Source organism: Balaenoptera acutorostrata, chromosome 15 (assembly GCF_949987535.1).
Source record: "Balaenoptera acutorostrata chromosome 15, mBalAcu1.1, whole genome shotgun sequence".
NCBI classification, from domain to species: Eukaryota; Metazoa; Chordata; class Mammalia; order Artiodactyla; family Balaenopteridae; genus Balaenoptera; species Balaenoptera acutorostrata.
In genome coordinates this window covers 34,863,707-34,880,773 of record NC_080078.1, presented here as the reverse complement: position 1 = coordinate 34,880,773, position 17,067 = coordinate 34,863,707, and the positions used below count along the sequence as shown (strand labels likewise).

The 17,067-nt window shown below is 50.4% G+C and overlaps 1 non-coding gene across 1 annotated transcript in view; it reads left to right on the top strand.

Moving 5' to 3' along the window:
• LOC114237879 (uncharacterized) overlaps nucleotides 1-16,695 on the top strand; it is a 570,130-nt gene extending 553,435 nt beyond the window's left edge. The window contains exon 4 of the transcript XR_009005405.1: nucleotides 16,605-16,695. This is a non-coding gene — a transcript (uncharacterized LOC114237879). The remainder of the gene's footprint in view (nucleotides 1-16,604) is intronic.
• The last annotated feature ends 372 nt before the right edge of the window (nucleotides 16,696-17,067 follow it).

Genomic DNA, 17,067 nt, shown 5'->3' with positions numbered 1-17,067 from the left:
GATGGGAGATGGTTGAAGTCCATTTCTAGAACATTTCCCTCTGCTTGCTTTGGGGACGGAGCAGAAGCGTAGGACAGGATCTGGTTTTCAAGAGCTGTTGGTGAAGATGAAGAGTCGTGACCATGGAGGACATCAGGGAATGGGACTCAACATAAGATTTAGCGGCACAGCTGGGTGCTGCTGCCCACAGCTGAACTCCCTCTGAGTGTTGGATCTCTGTATCCAACAGACGCATCCCTTGTATGTCTCGTCCTCCTCACTCAACAGGGCTGCCCCGGAGACTCCTCCTTCTGTGACCCAGTCTCAGTAAGTGGCTCTCCATCCACCAAGCACATCACCCTGGACTCATGTCTCTCTCATTCCCACCATTCCAAGCATGAGCCTGCACATCCCATCATTCCAGCCTAAGTCCCCCTCGTATTGCCCCCAACCCCATCCTTTCCCCTCCCCTCCTCTGCTTTCTCTCCATCCGCAAGGCCACCCTCCTGCTCTGGGAATTTAGCGATATCTTCCACCTGAGGCTTCTCTGCTTCCAGCTGTGCGCTGCCTCTGCTCCAGTGATCCTTCAAAAGCTTCCCCTCATGAGGCTGCTTTGCCGTTTGACCCTGCAGAGGCCCCACTTTGCCTGCAGAAGCAATGCAAACTGTCTCTCTTGGAAACCAAGGCTCTCTGAGCTGGAGCCTGGACCCCTGCTGCCTTGCCTTCTGCAGTTCACCCCTCGGGAGCCCGATGTCCCACAAAGGTGGATCCACCTGACATCTTATCAGCGTCCCGTCTCCAGGCCTCTGCCCACGCGGTCCCTCTGCCTGGATGCCCTCTCCATCTGCTGTGTCTGCCTGGGGAAGCACGGCGCATCCTTTAAGACTTGGCTTTAGTTTCTCTCAACAGATATGTTTCGAGCCCTTTTTCTACATGCTAGACGCAGCTCCAGGCAGGCTCCGGAGCCGCAGAAATGACTCATAGGTGTTCTCCACCATGAGGGGCTGACTTTCTACCCTAAATGTCACCTCCTTGTTTCCTTCATGACTCCATCAGAGAAGACTGGCCTTTCTGTTTGCCTCTTGTTCCGTCACATTCAGCTGAAATAACTTGTACAGAAACCAGTTGTCCTGCACTGGACTGGGAAATCTGGCGAGGCATCCTAGCCTTCAGGTAAACTGATCGCACGTTCATCCTGTATGAGGACCACGCTGCTGCACCGTCCTGTGGATTCACATTGTCTCTTTCGTTAACTCTATGAAGAAGGAGCTGTCATCCCATTTCACAGGCAAGGGAGCCGGGGCCCGTGGGACTAAGACACTTGCCCGTGGTCAGCACTCAAACCACACCCTGAGCCAAGGTCTTTTCTCTTCACCACCTGCCATCCTGCCTTTCTCAGCTTTGTGTCTTCAGTGCCTTGTGTGGAACTGAGTACACAGACATTTGCTAAAGGAATCTGATTGTCTGCAGCATCAATCCGAGGGAGGGGAGGAGGGGGAGAGGGCATCGGGGGAGCAGGTGGGGTGAGGAGGGACCATCCACATGGCCCCAGCTGGTGGCTGGACTGTGCCGGGGGCATCAGCTTGAGGGAAGCAGCCCCGTCAGGCTTCCAGGCCGCAGGGAGGGGAACCCCCCCTCCTGAAGCCCCGCACATTTCTTCCCTGGCTCCGATGCTGTGCTTGCTGGTCAGTTGTCAGGGGCACCTGAAAATGAGCTTTGCGAGGAGGAACGTGTTCCCTGTGAGAAAGAGATGTGAAATCATTCCTCCTGAATCGTCGTCGCCTGTGACTCCAGCAGCATCCTGGTGACACCGTCCCCCCCCCCCCCATCTGTCTCCCGGGCTCTCCCAGCCTCACAGGGTTTTAAGTGGATCAGACAGTTAAACACGCCCATCTGCATCCAGCCGTCTCTTTGACAGCAATTTCTTAATCAGAGGAAACCTTGATCCCAATTTCAGGGAGTGCTGTCCCCTCTCTGAGTGACAGTTTTCCCAACCTTTGGCCCCAAAGCCCCACATGGTTAAGGTGGTCTGTCATCACAGCGCCAGCCCATGAGCCCACCTGCCCTGGGAGAGCGGCGAGGGTCCTTGCCAGCCATTGGCCCCGCAGAAGCTGGCTTCTCCCCGCCCTTCCTCTCCCGTAGACCCACTGCCCAGAGCTGCTCCCACCAGGATCTGTGCAGCCCACCCCATCAGGACAGAGTCATCGCACGGAGAGGAGGAAAGCTCCTTTCAGCTGACTGCTGTCACTTCCTGCTCATCTGGCCTCAGAGATAATACGGGAGCCACCTAGGGTGCTGGAGCCCGAGGCCACGGCCAGTCTGGACACTGTCCATCCCAGCTGGGGCAGGGGGAGTGGGTTCCCATCGTTCTCTCGGTCTCATTGCTGCCAGACCACTCTGCCCTTCCAGCCGGGCCTGGACAGTTCAGCCCAACAGATGTTTACTCACTGTGGGGAGGGGGTGGCACGTAGTATAATAAACTGGTGAAGAGCATCTTCTCTGGAGCCAGATTCCCAGGCTGGAAATTCTGCTCCACCACCTACGATCTGTGAGACCTCGGGCCAGTAGGTTAGCCTCTGCTCCCGGTTCTTTCACCTGTAAAATGGGGCCAAAAAGAGCTTTTCTGTCAGAAAGTTGTGAGAGTTTAGTGCAAGGCTTTGGAGCACTGAGAGCAATACCTGGCACGGAAGAAGCATCCAGTAAAGAGTATCAACTGCTCTACCATCATCAGCAGCATCATTATGATGCTGCTGATGATAATGATTACTATTATTGCTGGTGAGAGCCCACCCTGCACCTGGCTCAGAATCCCACCCCTTTTAGCACATTTAACCCCCAGTAGTACCCATCACCTTATGTGTTTGCCTCCCCCCTGTTTGACTGAGGGTCCTGGAGGGCAGTGGTGGCCCCTGAGATGTAGAGGGCGGTCAGATATTTGGGCCATGAATGGACAAAGGCCCACTCCCTTTATTCTCAGCTGCCAGCACAAGGCCTGGCACAGAGTGGGCACTCGGTAACTATTTTGGGAGTGAGATGAGGGCTTGCGCCTGGGACTTGATAAACACGTGGTTGAACGCCGGGCGGCGAGTTTCGGGGAGCTGACCAGCTCGCAGAGTCACACACCATGTGACACAGCACTGAGGGTTCTACCAGAGGCAAAGGAGGTGTTGCTCGCTGAGAGCCTGGTGCCCTCGGGCAGCGTCCTCTACAGGGTGGGAGTTAAGGTTCGGCGGCCAGACTCTGGCTCTGAATCCAGGTTCTCCACTAACTAGTTATGGGAACTTGAGTGAGTTGCTTAACCGGTCTGTGCCCCAGGGCTGGAGGGACTCACCCCCACATGAAGGGGTACGAAGCCAAGGTTGAGAGTGACTGCATTCATTTTCTCACGGTTATGGTTGGGAGGACGGGGCTCCTTCCTGTTATTTCCAAGCACTCGGAAAGGGCCCTCCGTGATGCTGGATGAATAGGAGTAGGAAGACTGTCCAAGGTGTAGGGGGCAGGGGCTGCTTCCCTCCTCAGTCCCCCGAGCCTATCACTCTGCAGCGTGAAGATTGTCTGTCTCCCTCCTTGACAGGGAGAACAAGCGCCAGACAGTGTCCTGGAGTCTGGGGCGAAAGGCCATCTGGTGTCTCCATTTGTCTCAGAAAAGCCAGGGCACGTTCCCAGGGCCCTGCTCATGCTCCCTCGATGCTGGTTGACTTCAGGCTCGTCCATGGCCTTTGGGGGTGATTGACATATGCAATTTCTCTCCTCCTGTCTGGCCGAGGTGTGAAGAGAAAATTGGATGTTGTTGAATAATCAAAAATGAAAATCCCTCCAAATTGATTCCTATGAAAACAGAATTGAGTTCCACAATTAGGCATCCTGCCTTTGCAGGGCATCTGAGGCCTCTGTCTTCCCAGGCTGCGGGGCGGGCTCAGACGTGGCTTTACACGTGATCCCTGCATGCACGGAGCCCTGTGGCTTTAGAGGTCTGAGGGCAGCTGTGCGGTAAGTAACATGCCAACCCAGAGAATCACTAAATGGGACCCTTGAGCCCTCCTGTGTCTAGTTCCTGGGTTCCTGAGGTGGGGTAGGAGATTTATTTTTTCTTGCACTTCCCCCGGCCACCCCAGAGATGGAACCATATGCTCTGTCCTGGCTTGTGTGCCCAAGGGACTTGGAAATGGGCTCTGTCTCTCTGCTTCCCTCACTAGGAGGGTCAACCTCTTGCTTTTACTCCAGCACCCCAGCATCATTACACTTTCCAATCCACGGCCTGAGTGTTTCTCTAAGAACTTAGACTCCTGGAATATACTTGGATTTTTACCTGGAGTTCGTGGATGGAATTCAGGGGGTCCATGAACTTGGATGGAAAAAATATATCCTATTTTTTAGTGCATTTTTTGGGTGGTAAAAACACAGAACATGAAATTTATCATTTTAACCAACTTAAAGTATATGATTCAGGGACATTAAGTACATTAAGTATTGGGCAACCATCCCCGCTGTTCCAGGACCTTTTCATCACTCCAGATGGAAACCCCTTATCCATTAAGCAGTCACTCCTCCCCCCAGCACTTTTTACCTAACCTTTACCAGAAATTTACTCCGCCCCTCAGTGTGAATTTCAAAACAAACCTCAATAGTGCTGGTAGTACCTGTGGTTCTATTGCTAATAGAAATTTCAGGTATTTTCATATTGTGTTACAGATATCTTGAAAGTCCCTTATGCCAGGAGTTGGCAAACTTTTTCTGTATAAGGTCAGGGAGTAAATATTTTTGGTGTTGTGGCCCATATGGTTGCTGTCTCAACTATTTAACTACACTGTATAGCATGAAAACACCCTTAGTATGTAAACAAAAAGGGAGTGGCTGTGTTTCAATAAAACTTTATTTACAAAAACAAGTTGTGGGCCAGACTTGACCTGTGGACCATGGTTTGCTGACCCCTACTTTGTGCTCATCTCTACTTCAAAGTTACTATAGACCATCACTGGATTTTGTTATTTAGTGTGTCAATTAAAAAGCACAGACAGGGCTTCCCTGGTGGTGCAGTGGTTGAGAGTCTGCCTGCCAATGCAGGGGACACGGGTTCGAGCCCTGGTCTGGGAAGATCCCACATGCCGCGGAGCAACTAGGCCCGTGAGCCACAACTACTGAGCCTGCGCGTCTGGAGCCTGTGCTCCGCAACAAGAGAGGCCGCGATAGTGAGAGGCCCGCGCACCGCGATGAAGAGTGGCCCCCGCTCGCCGCAACTAGAGAAAGCCCTCGCACAGAAACGAAGACCCAACACAGCCATAAATAAATAAATAAATAAAAATTAAACTTTAAAAAAAAAAAAAAAGAAACACCATGATGGTAGAGAAACAGACCCTTAGGAAAAAATATCTTTTATAAAAAAAAAAAAAAAAGCACAGACATATTGTTCTCTTACAAATTTTTATCTGTATTTTAATATAATTTATAATTTATATATTCTGTGTATATATTTGTGCATTTATAAGTGCAATTCTGAGAAGTGGTGCTTAGGTTTCATCTGACTTGTAAAGGAGTTCATGACACAAACAGGTTAAGGAACCCTAAATCCTTGACCAATGAATATCTTTACAATGTTCTGGAAAGTGGTTTTTTAGTTTTCCCTTGCATACCTCCAAGGCAGAGTGCTCACTGATTCCCTGGGAAGCCTACTTTTGGGAGTAGCTCTGAATCTAAGAATATTCTGTTTCCTGTTGAGCCCACATCTGTCCTTTTTTTTACACATTGGTACTGTTTTCTACCCATTTAAAGCTACATAGAACAACTTATATTCTACTTCTATGCAGTACTTGAAGACACTCCTTCCACCCGCCCTAAGAATCCCCTCTCTCTAGATCAGGAGTCAGCAAACTTTTCCTGAAAAGGGCCAGATAATAACTATTTTAAGCTTTCAGGTCACACTGTCACTGTCTTGACTACTCAACTCTTCTGTAGTGTGGAAGCAGCTATAGACAGTATTTTAAAAAAAATGGGTGTTCTAATTAAACTTTAGTTGCCCACCCCTTCTTTAAGTTAAAGTTCCAAGTCCTCTTGCTATATTAGCCATCTTCCTCTGAACACAAATCAATGTGCCTGTGAGGCTCTTTCTCCTCCTCATCCATCTATCCATCTATCCATCTATCCATCTGCCCATCCATCTATCCAACTATCCATCCATCCATCCATCCATCCACCCTCCCACCCACCTGTCTATCCATCCACCCATCTGTCCATCCATGCATTCATCCATCTGTATATATGGGAGAGAGTCATTTGCCTCATATATCAATAATTTATAATTACTAACCATGATCAGATCTACAAAGGGAATTAAAGAACTAAAGGGTATTAAAGAACACTGGTGGGTGGAGAAACTACTTAGATGGTGTGATCAGGTCACTTCTCTGAGAAAGTGACATCTTAGCCTAGAAATAAAGGATGAAAAACATGCAGCCATGTGGAGGGTGGGGGTGGAGCGTTTCAGGAGAGGGTAGAGTATGTGGGGCTCCCGGAGCAAATAAGACAATGATATACCTGTAGGCTGAAAGGAGAAAAATGTGGCTGGATACATGAGCTGTCTACTGCTGTGTAAAAAATTACCCCAACAGTTAGCACTTAAAACAACGTTTCTTAGCACTTTGGGTCAGTAGTCCAGGTGCAGCTTAGCTGGGGCCTCGGTTTCAGGGTCTTGCAGGCTGCAGTCATCTAAAGGTTTGACTGAGGAAGGACCTGGTTTCAAGCTCTCTCACCTTTGTTGTCTTCTCTTCATTAGAAGCAAATCTCAAGGTCTGGTTCACAGTCAGGGAGAGGGAACTTCACAAAGGCATGAATGCCCAGAACACGGGATCTCGGGGACCATCCTAGAGGCTGCTGACCACACGGGAGTGTAGATGGAGACTGAGGCAGGGGCCAATCCTGCAGAGATTTCTAGGCTGTAGCAAGCAAAGAGGTTATTCTAAGTACCCATAGGAAGCTCTAGAAGGGTTTCAAGCTGGGAGTCACATGATGAACTGTGGGTTTTGAAAAGATCATTTTGACTGCTATGTGGAAAATGGATTGAAGGGGCAAAGAGAAGTGAGGGGAACCAGCGGAAGGCTGTTTAAGTCCTAATGATGACTCGGACCAGGGTGGTGGCAGCAGGGGTGGAGGGAGGAAGAAGGGTGTCAGTTGTATTTTGGAGGCAGAGCCTGAGCACATTCTGAGGAACTGCATAGGAGGACTCAGGGGTTCTCCTCTGCTTCCTCCCTTCTCTCCCTCCATCCCCTCCTCCTCCTACCCCCTCGGTAGACCCCCTGCCACCATCTCCCTGGGCTCCTGTGGGCTGTGTAGCTCTGCTGTCCACAAGCCAGGCATTGACCCAAGAGAACAAAGGCATCGCTAATGTCGTAAATCCTGGATGCAATTTATTTGTTACTTCCACTCATTAGAAACGCACCTGTTACCCCAAAGGTCTTTGAATGCTATCACCAGCAACTACAGAATCAAAGATAAATTGGAACCTTTTGGAAAAACTCTCCGTTCAAAGGGGAAACAAACAGAAAAAAAAAGTTGTTTTTTTTTCTTCCTTAGATAACTTATTGGCATAGATGGCATGAAAGACCCCCAGGGGCAAGATCCGAGGATGTTTGCCTTTCCTTTCTTCTTGATTCCAGTTCCTTCATTTGCTCTGTATATTCAGATGGCCCTGACATTTCATTGCAGGGTTTTTAAAACATCAAATTGCCACTTTTGTCCAGGCTAGGATTGTCCAGCACCCACGCATGGGCTGCAAAGCCGTTTGCAAGTTGTCTCCGATATTGTGGCTGCTCAGGGTCTGACATCACCTGGCTACCTGCATGTTGGGTTAGAAACCATGTGCTTACAGTTGGGTGGAGTTGGTGAAACTTCATCATCCACACTGGGCATCAAGCCTTACTAGGCATTTTACGATGATATTGGGGGTGGGGATCATTTCAGCCCCACCAAGCCTGTTCTGTTGTCCACAGGCACTCGGGAGCATAAAGGAATCATTGAACTTCCAATTATCTGCTCTTTGTTGTTCTTATTTTTTTTTTCTATAAAAATGAATGCAACTCCATGAAAGCTCAGTATCTATTATAGACTAGCAGCTGGAGGAAAGAGGATGAGATGGGACCAGGATTGAGGGGAGCTGAGTCAGGTCTGGAGGACCCTCAGGAGGGTGGGGACAAAGTCCCAGCAGGAGTGGAGCTTCCAGCTCCTTTTGGGTGGGTGTCTGTGGGTCTGGTTGGGAGGGGAGACCCCTATGGGTGAGACCCATGGGAAGATGACATACAGCAGCTGGGATGATCTCTGAACCCAAATCAAACCACACTGATGCCTTCTCTGCGTCGCCACTGTCCACATACAATGACATCCACATCCTCTCCACGGCTGCAGTGTGCCCATCTGGTCTTGCTGCCACCCGTCCCCAAGCAGGATCTGCTTCCCTGCCGTTCTTTGTGTCTCTAAAACTGACCATATTGTTTCAATGGCCCAAGGTCAGTCCTGCCATCAGGCTGTTTCCTAGCTTCTCCCTCTGACCCCCGTGCACAGAATGACCAGCATCTTCTGGGCATTCAGGTCTCCTCTCACATGCCACCTCTTCCACTGGACATCCCAGACCATCCCATCTAAATGAGGCTCCCACCTGCCATCCTGGCATATCCCGCACCTGTGTTTCACTGTGACCCTTATCACTGTGTAAAATAAGCTTGCTAATGTACTTGTTGGCTAGTGGAACATCTGTTCACCTTCATCACAATAATACAAACGTCTACACTTCATGTCACACAGTAGTTCATTAAAGATTTCGTTTAAAAATGAATGTATAAGCTCCTTTAGATCAGGGACTCAATCTTGTTCACACATGTTTCCATTGCCTAAAATGGGGTCTGGAACATGGGAAGCTCTCAGAAAATGTGTATCGAGTGTCCTAATTCTAGAGGGAAGGAATGTCCGTTTGGCTGAAGAAAGACCCCAGCCAGCAGCAGGTTATGGTCCAGGACCGCACGGAGGAGGCAGGACCCAGCTAAGGGCTCGGGGCAGAACTGGGACCTGGAAGAGAAGGAGAACTGGGTGGGCAGGAAGCCAGTCACCTGGGTCAGGTATAACCTGAGAGGTCTAAGGGAGGCTGAAGCTCAGCGGATACGGGGTGGTGCTGATCTTGCCCCAGGCCCTTCTGAAGTTGGGGTGAAGGCAGTGAAACTAGATCCTGAGCCCAGTTAGTTCCAAACTGCACTGGCTAATGGAATGGGGAGGGCAAATCCATAGAAAGAAGGCTGAGGGAGGCAAGGGCATGCTATTCTGCCACTTCCTAGCTGTGTGACGTTGGGCTGGTTTCTTAGCATCTCTGTGCCTTAGTTTTCTCATTATAAAATGGAGATGAATAATAGTCCAGTTCTTGGGGCTGTTGCGAAGATTAGACAGTATGCTATATATGAAATGCTTAGCTCACAGCCTGGCACACAACATCATTGCTATGTTTCTGATTGTACTGTAATTCCATCTTATTGATATGTCTCTGCCCCATGAGGTCAGGTACACATTCATGGGGCATTCTGTGCAAACCTGTTAAATGTCCAGTCGCTTCTTAATTAGGGCCTCATGGACTCAGCAGAGGGAGAAAGCTGGGTTCTGGGTCTTAGAAATAGAACAAAAAGAGGAGGCATTCCAGAAAATGATCTCTTACGGACATCATCTCTCTGGGACCCCTGCAGGAAAGGGCATGCCTCTGGGAGTGAATGGAAGCCTCCTGCAAATGATAAGGTTAAAAGCTCCTCAGAGGTCATCTTGGTCATCTCCCTGCTGTACAAACCTGACAACCGAGAAGGAGATTCTCCAATAGTGCTTCTATCCCTTTTAGGGCCACAAATGTTTCTGAGAATCTGGGAAAAGCCAATGACCCCCACCAAAATTTATATTTTACATTCAATTTCAGGTTGTCCACAGACCTCTAGAAGCTAAGTAAGGGGGCCAAGGGTCTGGGTACAAATCTCATTCTAGAGTCTTAGTAATAAGTCTCACTACCTTTGCCAAGAAAGCCCCCTGTGAGGAATAAAAGGTGACAGGTCATCATGATTTCCTAATTCAACAAATATCTATATTAATAAGACGTTGGCAGAATGGTACAAGTGAGGGGGGGCAGTCCACTGTATCTTTCAATTATAAAGGTAACTTAGCTGATACAATGTTGCCTGTTAAGCCACTCTTAGAGGGTCTCCTTTCACTGAAAGTTAAGGATGGTGTGTGATCAGTAAACCAAGAACTGACATGTGCGTTGGTCCTGGCAATGTTTGAGGCTGGAGAGAGAACAGAGATATCCCTTTCTTCAGTCCAGCCCCTGTCCAAATTATTATAATATTATAATTTTGGAAAGATTGGAGGGGCTTCCCTGGTGGCGCAGTGGTTGAGAATCTGCCTGCTAATGCAGGGGACACGGGTTCGAGCCCTGGTCTGGGAAGATCCCACATGCCACGGAGCAGCTGGGCCCGTGAGCCACAATTGCTGAGCCTGCGCGTCTGGAGCCTGTGCCCCGCGACGGGAGGGGCCGCGATAGAGAAAGGCCCGCGCACCGCGATGAAGAGCGGTCCCCGCACCGCGATGAAGAGTGGCCCCCGCTTGCCGCAACTGGAGAAAGCCCTCGCACGAACCGAAGACCCAACACAGCCAAAAATAAATAAATAAATAAATAAATAAATAAGAAAATCCTTTAAAAAAAAAAAAAAAAGAAAGAAAGATTGGAGTCTCTCGTGTGTTTATTTGGAGGTAAAAATGTTCATGCATATGCTGCTCTCCCTCTCCAAGCCCGAGTGGGGAGGATGGCATTCTGCTACCCGTGGTTGAAGCTCCCTTTCAGAAACATAACTGACCTGCTTGTCCTGCACATGCATGTAAAATAGGGGAACGTGAGGGACTGGGGGCCCCTATGGGACAAGACGTGTGTCCTCCCCAGATCAGGTGCCTGACTTGGACGTCCTAGGCGACAGGACACGTGAGCTGAGCACAGAATGTGGGGCAGGCATTCCTGGCAGGGCAGAGCAGGGCGTGCTAGCACAGCTGCACAGGGCTTTGTGGGACCTGCACACGCATTGATCAGCTTTGTAGGAGATGGTATCTGATTAATTCTGATGCGGAGGACTGAGGAAGCTTAGTGGAGAATCTGGGATTTGCGGACCTCAGTCCTAGCACAGCCAGATTTTATGGGTGTCAAAAACCTGGCCTATTTGTTTCAAAGCATCCATATTCCTGCCCACCCCGACCGCCCCCCCCCCCCCGCCCTTGGATCTACTGGATCAGCATCTTCAGAGACAGAACCCAGGAATATGCATTCCCAGCAAACCACCCCCAACCCCCGCCAGGGGATTCCGAGGCAGGTGGCCCTTTGAGAAACATTGGAATAGATGGTCTCCAAGGACCCTTCTTTCTCGAGGTCTTATGAGGAAAAGAGTCTCATCTGCCACTCCGCTAAAACGTGTTTCCTGTCACCCATTTTAGTTCTTGATTAAACTCAATTTGGCAAGTTGTTACATCTGATTACTTATTCATCTTCTTCTGCAGTCTTTTTGTGGTGACAATTGATGACAAGCTCCTTAAGGAGCCACGCCCATAGCCTCCTGTCCTCCCCCCGCACCATCCCGGGAGATACCCCTAACCTGTCCTCTCTCCACTTCCTTTGGGTGTTGGGGACACAGTGATGTCCAGGGAAGACAAGGGACACTGGGGGGCCGAGGCTGCTTGGAGGAAGGCTCTGGGCTTCAAGTTGAGAACTCAGATTAGTCCCTGCCAGAAGTTGGAGCATGAGGCAATTTAGCAAATTGTAGCTTGCTGCAGATGTCTAATTAGTCATGAGGCTGGGGGGGTGACTGACGTCTGGGGAGTGGAAGGGCAGCTCTGTCTGCTGCTGGCGCTGCCGTGGCTACTGAGGGAGATGTGGGCTCTGCAGCTGGGGGCAAGGTTGCTCCAGGAGAGCCAGACTCCTGCCCGGAGAGCTGGGCCACCAGGAAAGAAATGCAGTGGGCGGGGCTCTGGATATGGGAGGCCCAGGTGGACGATGGGGAGCTGAGAAGCTCAGTCTGGGGGGACAGGGAGCCGCTGACATCCTTTGTCCAGACAGCTGGGAGCTCTGAAGGCGTTTTACTCTGCTCATGTCCAGGACACTGGCCTCACTGTGCCCCAGATTGCGTTACTCTCCTTACCCCTTCTTTGCTCCTCCTCCTCTGTGCTGCCCATGTCAGTGGATGGAACCATGATCCTTCCTGTTACTTAGGACCTGTTACTTGATACTTCCTAATTCTTCAGCCTCCACATCCAATTCATCGCCAAGTCAGCCAACTGTACCTTCTGAACACAACTCAAACCCACCTCTCCATCTCTCAATGCCAGGACTTAACCTTGGCACTGTTGACATCTTGGGCTGGGTATTCTTTGGGGGTGGGGTGGGGGGGCGTCCTGGGCACTGTAGGATGTTTAGCTGCATCCATGGCCTCCACCCACTAGATGCCAGTACCACCCCCGCTCCCAGTTGTGACAACCTGAAACGTCTCCCATCATTGCCAAGTGTCTGGGAGGGCAAACGCTCCTGGTTTGAGAACATGTTCTACATCAGCCCAGGCCACCTCTTTCTCCCCAAGGATCTTTCTCCCTAAGTTCCAGCTTCCTGACTTGTCTCCCATCTCCAGCCTTGCTTCCCCCAGGGCATCCTCCAACTGAAGCCAAAGGGATGTGTCCCTAATGGGAACTGGATCATGTGATGCTCTTACCTACGACCCGCCAGTGGCCCTGGGCACCTGCAGAAGGATCCAGATTCCCTAATGTGATTTGGAGGTGTCTCAGTATAAGGACCCTGCCCACACTTCCAGCCTCATCATCTCCCAGGGTCCCTCTCACCTGCTCTACCTCAGCCCCACTGGACTCCCATCATCTTCCTGACCTCCCCTCTTCCCCATCTTCCATGGAGACTTTGCATATGCTCTTTATATTCCAAGCCTCCTGGACTTTCCTCAGTGCCTTGAGTACACACACTGCTCCCTCTGCCCGAAACACCCTCAAGGATGTAGCCCCAGTTGTCCCAGGGTAACAAATTACGACAACAGTTTGTCCAGCTGGCAGAATCCTAAGCGATCATATTGGCCATGTGGTTTGTTCTCTTGTCCCCATCCAAATCTGATCAGAGATGGCTTTCTCAGAAATTACATAAGCCTCAGAATCACAGTGATTCCCAGCTCCACACCCACATCTCTCTGCTCTCAACCCCACCGGCTACCACCCACACCCTCTTGTTGGGGCAGGAGGAGGTGGGGAAATGCCTTTTCGGGAAAGCCGACTGGCCGATGCCAGTGTTCTCCTCTATCTTGGGAGCTTCCGGCCCCTCATTTGGGAAAAATGTGGCAGAACTGGAGTTTTCTGGGTCTACTTCCAATTTTGGTTTATTTCAGGGCTCCGTGTGATTCCAAATGCACCTCATCTGTCATTATCTGTGTAATGTTGGGTTTTCCAAGCAGACTTCATGAGGGCAGGGTAGACCATGCTCATCTTACTGAGCACTGCATCCCTGGTATTTACCATGATGTCTGGTGTGAAGTCTGTTCCCAGTAAACACCCTTGAACTGATTGGAGTTGAGGGTCCTGTGGGAGTCAGGGCAAGGCTCTTGGGGAAGGCTGGTTCAGATTTCCGCTTCAAAAGAGACAACACAGGTCAGCATTCAAGATACTGGACTCTGCTTCTGGGGCTGTGACACTGGCCAGGTCACCTTCTCTCTCTGGATCTGTGTTTCCTTATCTGAAAAATGGGGAGTTGGATGAATACCTACATTCCTTTCAGCTCCGATGAGTGCCAAGTCCTGAAGCAGGCATGGCACAAACCACCTCAAAGAACAGTAATCATCGTAACAGTTCACATCGACTAAAGCCCCTTCTGCAGACTACCTCGGTGAACACTCTCACCAGCTCTAGCACGTAGTTCTCTTATTATTTGACAGATGAGGAAAAGGATGTCCAGAGGCGTCAGTTCCGTTGTTCACAATCTATTAGAGAGGTGTGTTTCTCATCCAGGAAAATTTGCACCCCAGGGGGCATTTGACAATATCTGGAAACATTTTTGGGGTCACAACTTGGAGGAGGCAGTGCTCCTGACCTCTAATGGTAGAGGCCAGGGATATTGATAAACTTCTTATGAGAGCCCCTACAGCAAGGAATTATCTGGCACCAAATGTCAGCAGTGCTGAGGATGAAAAACCCTGACTTAGAAGAGCTAGACTCACTTAGACTCAGCATATCCAGTTCTAGATTCCATGCTCTGCACCACATTGTGGCTGGCTAAGATGCCAGATAAACCTCTCCACCCTCTGCTCAATACTCACCAGGGAGAAAAAGTCTTACAAAAGTCACAGAAAATCATGGGACTTCCCTGGCGGTCCAGGGGTTAAGACTCCACACTTTCACTGCAGGGGGCACGGGTTCGATCCCTGGTTGGGGAATTAAGATCCCGCATGCCACACGGCTTAAAAAAAAAAAAAAAAAGTCACAGAGAATCAGAACCAGAAATCTAATATCTCTAACTGGGAGGAACTAAGTTTTTTCCAAGACCCACTTTCCATCAAAAGGTATATGCTTGGTTTTGGCCATAATTCTTTCAGCCTCTTTCCCTCCCCAGCCATTATGTGTCTTATTGGCTTTATCTGGTCCTGACTCACTAGGTGGAGGCTTCCTATAAGCCCCCCAACCGCCACTGCCCCAGTACAACTCAGGAGATATTTATCAAGTGCTCCATAAACTAGAGTGCCCTGAGCTGCACACAACACACGTGGCCAACAGAGGCTTATCAATACAGGCACGAAGTGTCTCACTCAACAAGAAGACTGGAGTCAGGTGGTTCCAGGACTAGTTCAACAGCATCAAGAATACAAACTTTGCTTCACAATTTTGCTTTGCCACCTTCAGCACAGACTTTCATCCTCATGTTCATGGTTTCATGATCACAAGATGGCTGCCACAGCTCCAGGCATCACAACATCCCACTGTGTTTCAAGGCAGGAAGTGGGTGAGTGGAAGCTTTTTCTTCTTGAAGCTCTTTTTATCAGAAGAATTGCTTTCGGAGAAGATGCCCTCACTGGCAGTCCTCCCTGTGCAGCTCGTTGGCTAGAATCAGTCTCCCTAGGCTTTGTCAAGACTGAGAAACTAAGACAGTAGAGAAGGTGGTTGGGAATGACTGTTGGGTAAACAGCCAGCAGTGTCTGCCATAAGGTCCTGCTGTGTGCCAGAGACGCTGCTAGACCCTGGGAATAGTGACCAAGACACTCATGGTCCCTGGTTCACAGTCCATCTAATATCTAACTTAGTAACACTCCCCTTCCTCAATTTCCCCACATCCGAAGTCAGAAAAGAGTCATTAGGTTCCTGCCATGTTTTAGAAACTGACCTAGGCCCTGTGTCACGAACCAAGTGACAAATACAGGACAGTTTTCCGGCACCTCAATCCCAGCCTCCTCTTTCCTCCCCGACCTCCCTGCGGCTCTGTCCTTATGTGAACCAGAGGCAGTACATCTGCACAGCAGTGAATCAGACAGCTTTTCTAAAGAGTCTGGAAGAACAAAGCCGTTCCCAGAGAGGCGGCACCTCTCCCTGGTGTCTGACAATGCAGGGGACGAGACTGGGGCCCCAGGGGATGCTCCGCTCTGCTGAGGAGGAGGCTGCTGCCCGCCGGCTGGCCTGAGGGTGACTTGGCTTTGCACCTCTCTCTTCTGTGCCTTTGGTTCACCTAGAACACAGCTCCCCCTGTGCTGTCAGTTTTTACATAAACACAGAGCTCTTGGATGGAGGAAGGAACTCCTGGGATGAGAATCTGGGCTTCACATATGTGAGGTGATGACAAAGGGATGGAAACTTAGGTTAGTTAGAAGTGGGGCCCGTGGTCAAAGTTACCTGGAGGCCCGTGTGGGCACAGCAGAGGGAATGAACCCTGTAACAGCAGGTGGGCTCCAATGAGGACAGGGCCACCTACCTGGGGAGGCAGTGAGTTCCGCATCCTGGGAAACACGCTGGCAAATCCTGGAGGAGCGCCTCTCAGGGCTGCCCTGAGAGAGAGCTTGGGCTGTCAGAGGGCTTCCTGCAAATGCGTCACGGTGCCTCTCTTGCTCCTAAACGTCCTGGTCTCTTCCACGCTCCTTGGCCGTTGTGGGAGAGCGAGCTTCCTGCCCTGGAGAGCATTCCTCATGCTGGCCGCTGCTTCTCAAGGAGGCTGCAGGGGGCACCTCCCCAGTAGGTGAGGCCTGTTGAGAGTGTGTGTCTTTGAGAAAGCGTTGCCTTCACCTGGGTCAGAAGCACTTGAAGGAGGGGGAAGGAAGCGGAAGGCTCCATGCGTGGAGGATGGTCTGGACGCCTTCCCTTTCCTGTAGGTGCTTCCCCCTCCTCCTGCTCCCCAGCCCAGAACCTCTCACCTGCCAGGCGTGAGAGCCCGGAGGGGACCCCAAGCCCAGTCACACTCTGCAGGTTTACAGGGGTTCATTCTTCATTCCCAGGTGCACGGCTGGGATGAGAACAGGTTAGGGTGGTGGCCTGGCATCTGCCTTCTCTGTGACCCCTTGGTGTGATAGTTTGAATAATTACGCCTCCAAATATGTCCATGTCCCCAGAACCTGTGAATGCTGCCTTACATGGAGAAAGGGACTGCGCAGATGTGATTACGTTAAGGATCTTGAGTTGGGGGATTATCCTAGATTATCGAGGTAAGCCCAGTGCAATCACAAGGGTCCTTATAAGGGGAAGGTGGGAGGAGCTGGGGAGAAGGTGACATGGTGATGGGAGCAGAGACTGGAATGTTGTACCTTGAAGATGGAGGAAGGGGCCACAAGCCAGGGAATGCAGACAGTGGCCTCTCGGAGCTGGAAAAGGCAACGAGAAGGATTCTCCTCTTGAGCCTCCAGCATGAGCACAGCCATGCCAACACCCTGACTGTTGCCCAGAGAGACTGATTTCCGACACCTGACCTCCAGAACTGGAAGAGAATAAATTCGCATTGTTTAAGCCACTGAGTTTGCAGTAATGTGTTGTAGCAACAATAGGAAACTAAAGCAAGTGGTTAGATCAGGGATCGGC